This window comes from Bactrocera latifrons, unplaced genomic scaffold (genome assembly GCF_001853355.1).
Source record: "Bactrocera latifrons isolate USDA-ARS-PBARC rearing strain unplaced genomic scaffold, ASM185335v1 scaffold_95, whole genome shotgun sequence".
Lineage (NCBI taxonomy): Eukaryota > Metazoa > Arthropoda > Insecta > Diptera > Tephritidae > Bactrocera > Bactrocera latifrons.
Window position 1 is genome coordinate 654,173 of NW_017537656.1, and position 9,557 is coordinate 663,729.

Here is a 9,557-nt window from a genome sequence, read left to right on the forward strand (position 1 = left end):
CTCTTCAACTGATCAATATATTAAAAATGTGAAGAATATTGAAAATCTTCAGACAAGTGTTAGAAAGATGGCAGAAGAGCTCGACATCCTTCGCCAGTGCGTTCGAATGATTTTGGTGGTATGAAACACATTCTTGCTCGACTCTGCCCGATAAAGCTGCTCTTTTCTTTAAGTAGTACCGTAAACGGATCTCTTTGGATATGCTTGATCGTGCGAATTCCGATCTTCCATTCATAGAAAGCGTTATAACACACTGGGCTTGTGTGTTTGACATGCAAACAAGGCAACAATCATCGGAATTAAAAATCAAGATGATGGTCTTTTTTTTCGTTTATTTTTTGTTTTTTTTTTTTGTTTTTTTTGTTTGTTTCATTTCTTCGGAAGGAACAGACAGTGAATAAGGAGTTCTATTTGGCCGTTTGCGCCGTTTCCGTCGAATAAGACCGGAATCGCATCGAATTTACTTTACACGATTGTGACCGAATTGAAATCCAAAAACGCAATAAATACCACCGATCAACCACCATATTACCAGATTTGAGTCTGTGTAAATTTTTTTCTCCAGAAGAGATTAAACAAAATTCACTGAAAGACTTGAAGGTCACCCCATAAAGTGCTTACGAAAACTGTTAAAAGGGTTGAAAAGATCGTTGGCATAAGTTTTACATCTGGTGGGGATTATTTTGAAGGCGACATTTGTATATATCTGTGCATAGTATTGCCAATAACCGCACTGTACGAAATTTATTATTGTATATAAAGAGTTGGGAACCAGGCAGTGAGCTAGTTAATAAATTTATCCTCAGTCAACCCACCAATCAACTATTTATCCATAGGATAAGCTATAATCGATTTTAATTTGAAATACTCTTTCGTCTAACCACTTCTCTTTTCTCCATGTTAGAACTTTGCTTTCTTAAGAAAACAGGAACATGGCGAGTACGAACGTCTTATAAATGATAAAATAGTTCGTCCTGCCATTTTCTTTCGTTTAAACAAGTAGTTTGTAATTACACCAGTTACCTGTTCGATTCGCCAATATTTAAAGTTTAGCGAACCGAATACACAGGTCTTTGAGTAGTTTGCAAAGCGGTCTACTGCTAAAACGAGAACTCACTATCCTATTCACCTTTTCTAACAATAATATTTGTTAAAGTATTAACATAAGTACTACATAGTATTTATTTATGATTAAATGATCACTATTTAAGTGCTTGTTATTGTTTTGATTTGATTTATTTTCTCTGCAGGGCATGTACTCATTTTCCAACTCTTATGCTATAGACTTGTATCTTTATGTATACGATCTGTTTTATTTTATTTTAAATTGTGTGGCAAATTTTGTTTTAAACAACAGTTAGTTAGTTTTACTTAATCGGTGAAGTGAGTTGAGTAGCGAAATATTATAAAAACCTGTGAGTGTAACCATATGGTAAATACTAGTAGGTAAAAATGTTTACATTAGATTTTTAAACAATACAAAGTATTACAAACAATTATAGTTAGTACCAAAAAGCAAATCATGTACTTGAAATCAAATGTGATTACAAGGAAAAACAGATTTAAAATGTTTGGTTTCTTATTTTAATACGAAAGTTCATTTCTAAGGGTGGTATTTTTAGATGTGTGGGTTTTAATGCGGCAATACCTCTTTTAAAGCTGACTTTTTTACAGCTGTTACTTGATTTATACTCAGTTTGATTTGTTATTTAATAATGAAAAGACTCACTCCGGAACAACGCTTGCAAATTGTGCAAGTTTATTAACTATTTGACATAAGTGCCAGGTAGAATCGGTAATTCGAGCAACCATGTATTGGTTTTGCGCTACTCTTACAACAGTGACTAATAAACATTCTCAGACACACCATACAGTGCGTACCGAATACGCTATTGCTGCTATTTTGTAGAAGAATCTTAGTTTGCGGCCTTATAAAGAGTTACATTCACAAAAAGTTACTATTTGGTGTGATTTATAAGCAGTGGTGATCAGTTTTTCCATATTTATTCACAAATGAAGCCGGCCATAATGTTGCAATCTATAGGGAACTCTTTACAATCAAGATTACTCACTTTTCGTGCCTGAATTAGAGAATGTACATGTAGACGACGGTATAAAAAAGCTATCAAGTTATGGAAGGAGTGCATATCTCCAATCGTGGACATGTGGCGTGGCCTGCAAGATCGTGTGAAACCACCCTTGAGGAGTGTGATTTGACATTTACGATGTATGAGCTGAGAGACTTATGTTAATTGTATTAATGGAATTAATTGTTTAAAATTTCGTCAATGGTAATTAACATTTCAACAAGCATCTCAATAAAAATGTATGCAAACATTAAGGGTGATTAATTTTGAGGTTCCCTACTTTATTGTCATTTCTATTTTGAAGATTATCTCATTCAAATGTTGGCCGAAGCAATGTGTGATGATGATCCATTCGTTGAGTCCAAATTTCAATGATCTCGGTGGCCAATCGACTGGCGAAAAACTTGAAATTATCTGCCAACCGAAGTATTTTCTCAACACATCCATTGATTGATAAGATGTGTGGGAATAACCGTCAGCTTGTTGAAACCGAATGTCGCCGTTCTCATCAGCATAGCTTTTGAAGAAACCAAGTCGTTCCATACGCCAGTCCGAGTTGCTGCGAACGGCGCCGAATCTACGGTTGCTATATCTTCTTCTCTGCCTGCTGGACGTGGTTTATTCGGACGAATATTATTCTATATTGAATGCTGGATCTCAAGATGGGTGATGGTATTGCAAATAGTACGCTTAGTAGGCCGATTAGGTTAACTATTTATAGAACTTGAAATTTTGTAAAGCAGTTGAACGTTTGCTAAACGTTGCTCATTCGTAAGTATTCCCATTATGAAATGCCAAGCAATACTGAACAAAAAATAACATGACAGCTTGACACTACCCGAGCGTGATCTGTCAAAAAGAGGCTATTGATTTACTCCAGGTTACCTTGCCCCTATGAACAATCCTTGAAATAGGTTTTATATAGGACTGACTATATTTTCTACGAGTGTAAAATGCATGGAAAAATCCAAATTTGGAGCCTGCATGGTTTTAAAAATATTTCAAAAAAAAAAAAAAAAATGTAACTGTAACAAAATTCTCAATGAAAGTGCTTATTCTTTGAACCTTACTTAATATTTTATTGCTTGTGCACACCGACGTACAATTACATATAATCTACATTCTACAAGAATATATTTTTGGACATATTCGACAAAATCTTTACTATATCAATTCAATATCGAAATCGTGCTATAATTCAAAGAAGTAATTGGCGAAAATACAAAATGTACATTTCAAGTGATTTTTTTATTATAGTTAAATAAATACACTCGACAAATTGCTGTTTTAGATAAATACAAGTGTAATCAAAGAAAATATTTGTGTCCATTTTATAGAGCAAGCACGTGTTCATTGTAGGCTTTTATACTTTTTTTAACAATAGTGATTAAGATTGTAGGAAAAACTATTCGATTGACTTCTGATAAGGTGTACTCTGCTTGGAAAGTACTTACTATACATTCACTCTATATGAAGACTTTTAGTTAAATAGTAAAATATTAAGTAATAAAAATACAAGTGTTGGGGCAATACAAATAAAAATACAAGTCTTTGAGCCTATCACGTCCGCATCGTGCCGGCTTCATGTTACAGAGTCCATAGCATACTTTTTCGGACCATAAAAATTCAAAAAATTTTCTACTCTAAGCAACCCATTTCATCAGATTCCGTGCCTCTTGCAGCTGCATTAAAACCTAATTGGACATTGAACCTAAGTTGCTTGTCACTAGGTACTAATTTCATTAACTTTATGTATGCAGTAAACATATTTTCGAATAAAAACATTTCCGTCTGTCTGAAATCAACAAACAATAGATTATAAATTTTCTATAGCGTTTATGTGGCGGTTTTATTGGTCTTATATTTATAAAAAATATGAGGATTTTTTCCATAGGAAAATAAAACAATTTTAAACTCACGCGATTTTTATGAGGTCACAGATGAATATGAGTTCCGCTCCAACTCACTGCGGGTGATAAGCTCAAGAATTGCTTTCTTCCACAAAATATTGATTTCAGATTCAGCAAGTCAGCATATGACAGAACGTTTTCGGGAAATCAGTGGATGGCTGATGATGTAGGATGTTTTATAAGTATACTGTTATATTAAATTTGCTGATAAAAATTATGAAATTGTTTAAGTGCTTTGTATTTTATTGTTTTATAATACATACTTATAGTCAGCACAGAGTTGGAATCAAAAAATGTTCCATAGCAATGATGTTGGTTAAAGACTGCAAAAGGATATCGATTTTTTATAATTAGTGTACCTTGAATAAGAATAGGAATAGGAATACAATTTATTATATAATGATTCAAGGTTAAATCAAGTTTGGGTGAAGTAGTGGACCGCTACAAACAACAATTGTCATTGCAGTGGTAAGCTCTACAGCAGAATTAATTGCAAGTTTGGGGGCATTATATGAATTTCTACAAGAACCTTCGGGCATAGCTGAAAAAGTAGGGCACTGGTGAAAAAATTAGACCACATACTCAAGGTTTTTTTTGGAAAAGAAAGTTCCAAATCACACCATACGAAAGGAGAGTGGCGCAGAAGCTTTCCACACACCAGCGGAACTTAAAAAATCTTAACAAAATCTATAAAACCAAGATATCAGCGTTGTCGACCTGTATGACGATTACTTACCTTCAAACTAAACTAAACCTCCAAAACGCTCAAAACGCCTTTTGAAGTCTGTGAGAAAATTTCTCAGAACTGAATAGACCGATCGTCTTGAAAATTTCACACGATCTTCTTAGATACAGTTAATGATTGAAGGAATAGGATTTTCGATAGTTATTGAACCACTCTGATGTACACACTTTTTTCCAAAGAACTACTATTTTTGGGAAACCGTAATTTTGTCAATAACAATAATGATGACTAAACTTTCGATCATTACTTATATTCAACTATTAGTAATATTAGGTATTTTCCTTTTATGTTTTTGGATTTGACGCAAATTCAAGCAAAGGGTCTTCTTCACAGCCAGGCATCTTTTTTCAGACGTTTTCGTATAGATCGGCTCACGAGAATAAAGAATTTTCCAAATTAATCATCGATTACTTTCTTCTTCTTTATTGGCCAAGTTAACGCTTATTAGTATAACAGCACGCGAGTCTTACTTCCCTTTCACTGTTTGGAAGTTCCAAGTGCAGTCAGGTCCTTCTTCACCTGATCTCTTCAACTGATAGTGGAGGTCTTCCTCTTTCTCTGCTTCCTCCGTCATGAAAACTTCTCTTGAAAACTCATAACGTCGACTCATCAGATGTTTTTATCGTCCATGACAGGACGGGCTGATGAGTGATTTGTAAGGTTTGATCTTTGTTCATGGAGAGAGAACTTTACTTCTCAATTGCCTACTCAGTTCGAAGTGATACCTGTTGGCAAGAGTTATTCTGCGTTGGATTTCGAGGCTGACGTTTTTGTTACTGGTAATGCTGGTTCTAAGATAGACGAGTTTATTTACGACTTCGAATGCGACGACTGTTTATTTTCTTGACTTACTTTATATTTTGCTCATGTTAATATTTAAATATGACTATATATAATATTATATACTCTCTGCCCTTATTTTAAACTATCAATTGTGGGCACTGTTGAACACGCTTCACGCTAACGAGCAAAACGTGATTAAATACAACAATAACACGCTACAAAAGCTTATGCAAGCACTTACACACCCACAAACACACATCTGCACGCACTTTCTTTATATTTCAAAACGATTGCGCGCGGAATTTTACTCGCGACAGATCGTTTTGCAGGTCCAACTCAGTCGATTATTTATTTATTTACTTCTGATTGTCATTAAGTGGCGTTCAATTGCATCTACAGTCGCGTGAAATGTTTTCATTTGTTACGCACATATTTGTGTTTACGCTTTTATGCATACATACATACACATGTGTATCTGTGTGTGTACAAAAAGTATAAAAATAGCTCTCACTTGATATTGTGACAGTTACATTTACGCTGTTGTTTTGCTGCACGATCGCCTGCTTCTTGGCACGTGAATCTCAATCAACGATCTTGGCAAAGCGTTCATCAGCTCTACAGTTCGTTGTGTATGGCTATCATTCTCTTACGTGCGTTAATTGTTGTTGTTAATCTTTGATTTTTATTGCTTTCGATGAGCGATTGTTGTTGCGTACTTTGTACAGATGTTAACTGCGTTGCCATTGAGATGTCTGAGCGGATAGAGATATTTATTTTATATAATATATAAGTACATGTGTGCAGACGTATATTTTCTTTCTACATACTTAGATAAGAATAACAGTTGTATTTTTAAACAGAAGTAACAGTTCTTAACTTCTTACGAAATGTGGCAAAAGGAAACCAAAAAGGCTGTATGAACTCAAATCGTGTTTTGGTGGATGAGAATGCTTTTTTCTTACCTAATTCGCCCATCTTAGATGTTGGATGGCATTGTCAAGAGTGAAGAACACTCTTTATTTGGCAAAAGATGACATTTCTCCCGACGACGACGTCAAATCGACGACGTCGTAAATCCTTGGAAAAGTTGGCCATCTTCTTTTCAGCCGATAGATCACTTTTCGTAATCGTCCGAGCTCGTCCGAGCTCGTCCGTCCACTGTTTCGCTACTACAGGAGTCGCTGTTGCATTTCAGTGGTTGCATGTAGTCCCGAAATGGCGCATAAATTTCTTCAGTTTGCACTTAAAAAGCATTAATTTTTGTTGTAGAGTGGTATCACGGTTCAGCTACATATGAAGTGTGAACAAACGCGTTAATCATCGCAACTATAACTTCTTTTTATGTACATGAGCCACGCGATCTGTGTTTGGATACCTATTTTCCCAGCTCATCTTTTCACGTTCAATCGACCATCTGAAAATACGCGATCACGATAATTTGTGCTTCGTAGTAGAAAGTTAAGCGCACCAAGACGTGATTCGTTAAAAACCTATCGCCTTGAGACCCAGCATTCATTATTAGACAATATTCGACCGAATAGACCATATCCAGCATGGAGTGAAGAAAATATTGCCGCCTTAACAGAGAGTGTACACGAAGACCGTGGAGAGCTGATTCGACGCCATTCGCAGCAACTCAGACTGACGTATGGAACGGCTTCGGACATTTTACGTTTAGATCTTAAATTGTAAAATTGTGCAAGAACTGAAGTCGTTCGACCTTCCCAAGCGACATAGCTTCATTCTACGTGCTGTTGAAAGATACCAAGAATATCCGACGTTTCCGAGCCAAATTTTGTTCAGCGATGCAAGCAAGTAAAATTGCCGCGTTTGAGACAAATACCAACCTGAAAGGATTGGAAAAACAACGGTTTGGTATGGATCATGGCTCGCTGGAATCATCGGTCCATATTTCTTCAAAAATGATGTCGGTGAGAAGATAATTATCAATAGCGATCGACTAATTTATGCCTGAATTGAAGCTTGCGATCGCGACGACATTTGGTTAACAATCAAACGAATCATCGAAAGTCTGAGACGTAGCTGTGGCCAACATTTGATACAGTTAATCTTCAAAAAGTAAATGAAAGAATGTTGTAGCGATTGATAATAAGCATTCTTCATTATATTTAAAATTTCTGTGTTTTTTCTGTCAAAAGATTGATAACCTCGAAACGGATCACCCTTTATAAAGTTGCATAAGTCCGCATTCATTGTTTTTGCACACAAAAAAATAAAAAAATATTTTCAAGTTCATTGAACCCAAGGGTTCCATTAATGTTCAGCAACATGACGAACCTGTCAATTCGTTTAAGCAATTCCTCATTGTAAATTTCTCATGCAGAGATGAGAGGAATAATTTATCAGACTTAATGCAAGCACAAAAACAAAAATAATAACATATAATTGTAATAAAGCTAAAATATGCTGCAAGCACAAAAGTAAAAAACAATTATAATAAAAAGGAAAGCATCAAAAGCACAAAGATAACGTTTAATATATAATACATACATATGTATAATATGTTATACATACATACTTTCATGTATAATATGTTAACAAATATACATACATATGTATTTATACAGTAACATAAAATCGCCGGCAAATGCATGCGCATAACAAGTCGCAAACCAGTTTTGAAGTCAAGTGATCTGCACGTGCGTTTAATGACATTTAATAGCCACCGCATTTTTGTCAACAACAACAACAATTTTCGGCAATTTTTATTTATGAAAAAACCAGAAAGTTGGCCCCCAAACAACCGCGCAACAAACAGCCAATCAGCGTTGGCCACTCCAAGATATACATATATGTACATATGTATATGTGTGTACACCAAATATACAACAACAACAACAACAACAAAAACAAGCAATAAACACATGTTGCGGCTGCATTGATTGCAATCCGCAGACACGAAACCTTAAAAAATATAAAATTAAAATGAAATCGAAAAATAACGACTGCAGAGTAAAGATCGGCCGAGTGTTCGCTCGTTTCACGTTTTTGCTTTGTTCTAATTTTATTTTTGTTAATTTGTGCGTTCGTTTTTTAAATAAAATTTTAAAATATTCTGAACTTTTTGTGTGCTGATAGGCGACAATTTGGTTTTTGGTTGGCGATGTGCGAGATCTCGTGCTTTGGCTGCACTTTCAGAGTGGATCGGTGACGAGAGCAACAACAAGCACGACAACCTGCACAAATAAATACAAGTGTCAGGGCAGCGATCGCTAAAACGTGCTGAACTGTGGCGGCCCGCACAGAACCTGCGAGTGACTAAAAAAACAAATTATTTGTAGTATTTTGTTGTTGTTTTTTGCATAAACGTTTTTTTAATGGTACACTTGTGTATTGAACTGCAATCGCTTAAATTTTATTGTCGATAGTTGTGGCTTTTTTTTTTTAATTTTTTCCTTTGGTTCCCATTGTTTGTTCTCTTTGTTTTTGTTTTGTGTTTCTTTTTTTTTCTGTCGTATTCAATCATTCACCGATTGCGATGCCATTTCGCTGCGCGTTTTTGGCGGTGAGCTTAGTTGCTGGCGGCTAGCAGCTCGTTCAAGACGCAAAGCGCAAAACGCGAAACGCTTAAAGTTGCTGAAGTATTGAGTAACTTGCGCGCACAAGTTTATGAAGTGATTTATTCTGAACTGTAGCATAGTGCAATTTGTTAAAAGTTATAAATAAAATAAAAAAAATAAAAAATTTCGTAATAGCAGCAGCTGCGTCAAATATACATATTTCTGAAAGGAAGAAAAGTTATACAAGTGCATAAATACAGTAAAAAAATTCTTACATATTAAAAAAAGATTAAACAAAGTATTAATTAAAACATATTGGAACAAGTCTAAAATAGAATTTTGCTAAACAAGTTTTGTTTGAAATATTAATTTTCTGGTAAGTCTCAAGAAATTTTCAAACAGTTAATATTTTTATTGAAAAAATTGAGTTCGTGAAAAATTTGTTTATTTTATGTTACCATAATACACAGAAAAATTATAATAAAAGTATTTTTAATAAAAATGTTTAAAT

The 9,557-nt window shown here is 34.8% G+C and overlaps 1 protein-coding gene across 4 annotated transcripts in view; it reads left to right on the forward strand.

Moving 5' to 3' along the window:
- Positions 1 to 1,370: 1,370 nt before the first annotated feature.
- Positions 1,371 to 9,557, forward strand: part of LOC108977740 (battenin-like) — a 22,441-nt gene continuing 14,254 nt past the window's right edge. Inside the window, exon 1 of one of the 4 annotated variants that reach the window (XM_018947599.1) lies at positions 1,371 to 1,415. The gene's annotated coding sequence lies outside the window, so the exon portion shown is untranslated. Of the gene's footprint in view, positions 1,443 to 9,047; positions 9,423 to 9,557 lie in introns of those variants that run through there. The other 3 variants (XM_018947601.1, XM_018947600.1, XM_018947598.1) reach the window with 3 other exon arrangements.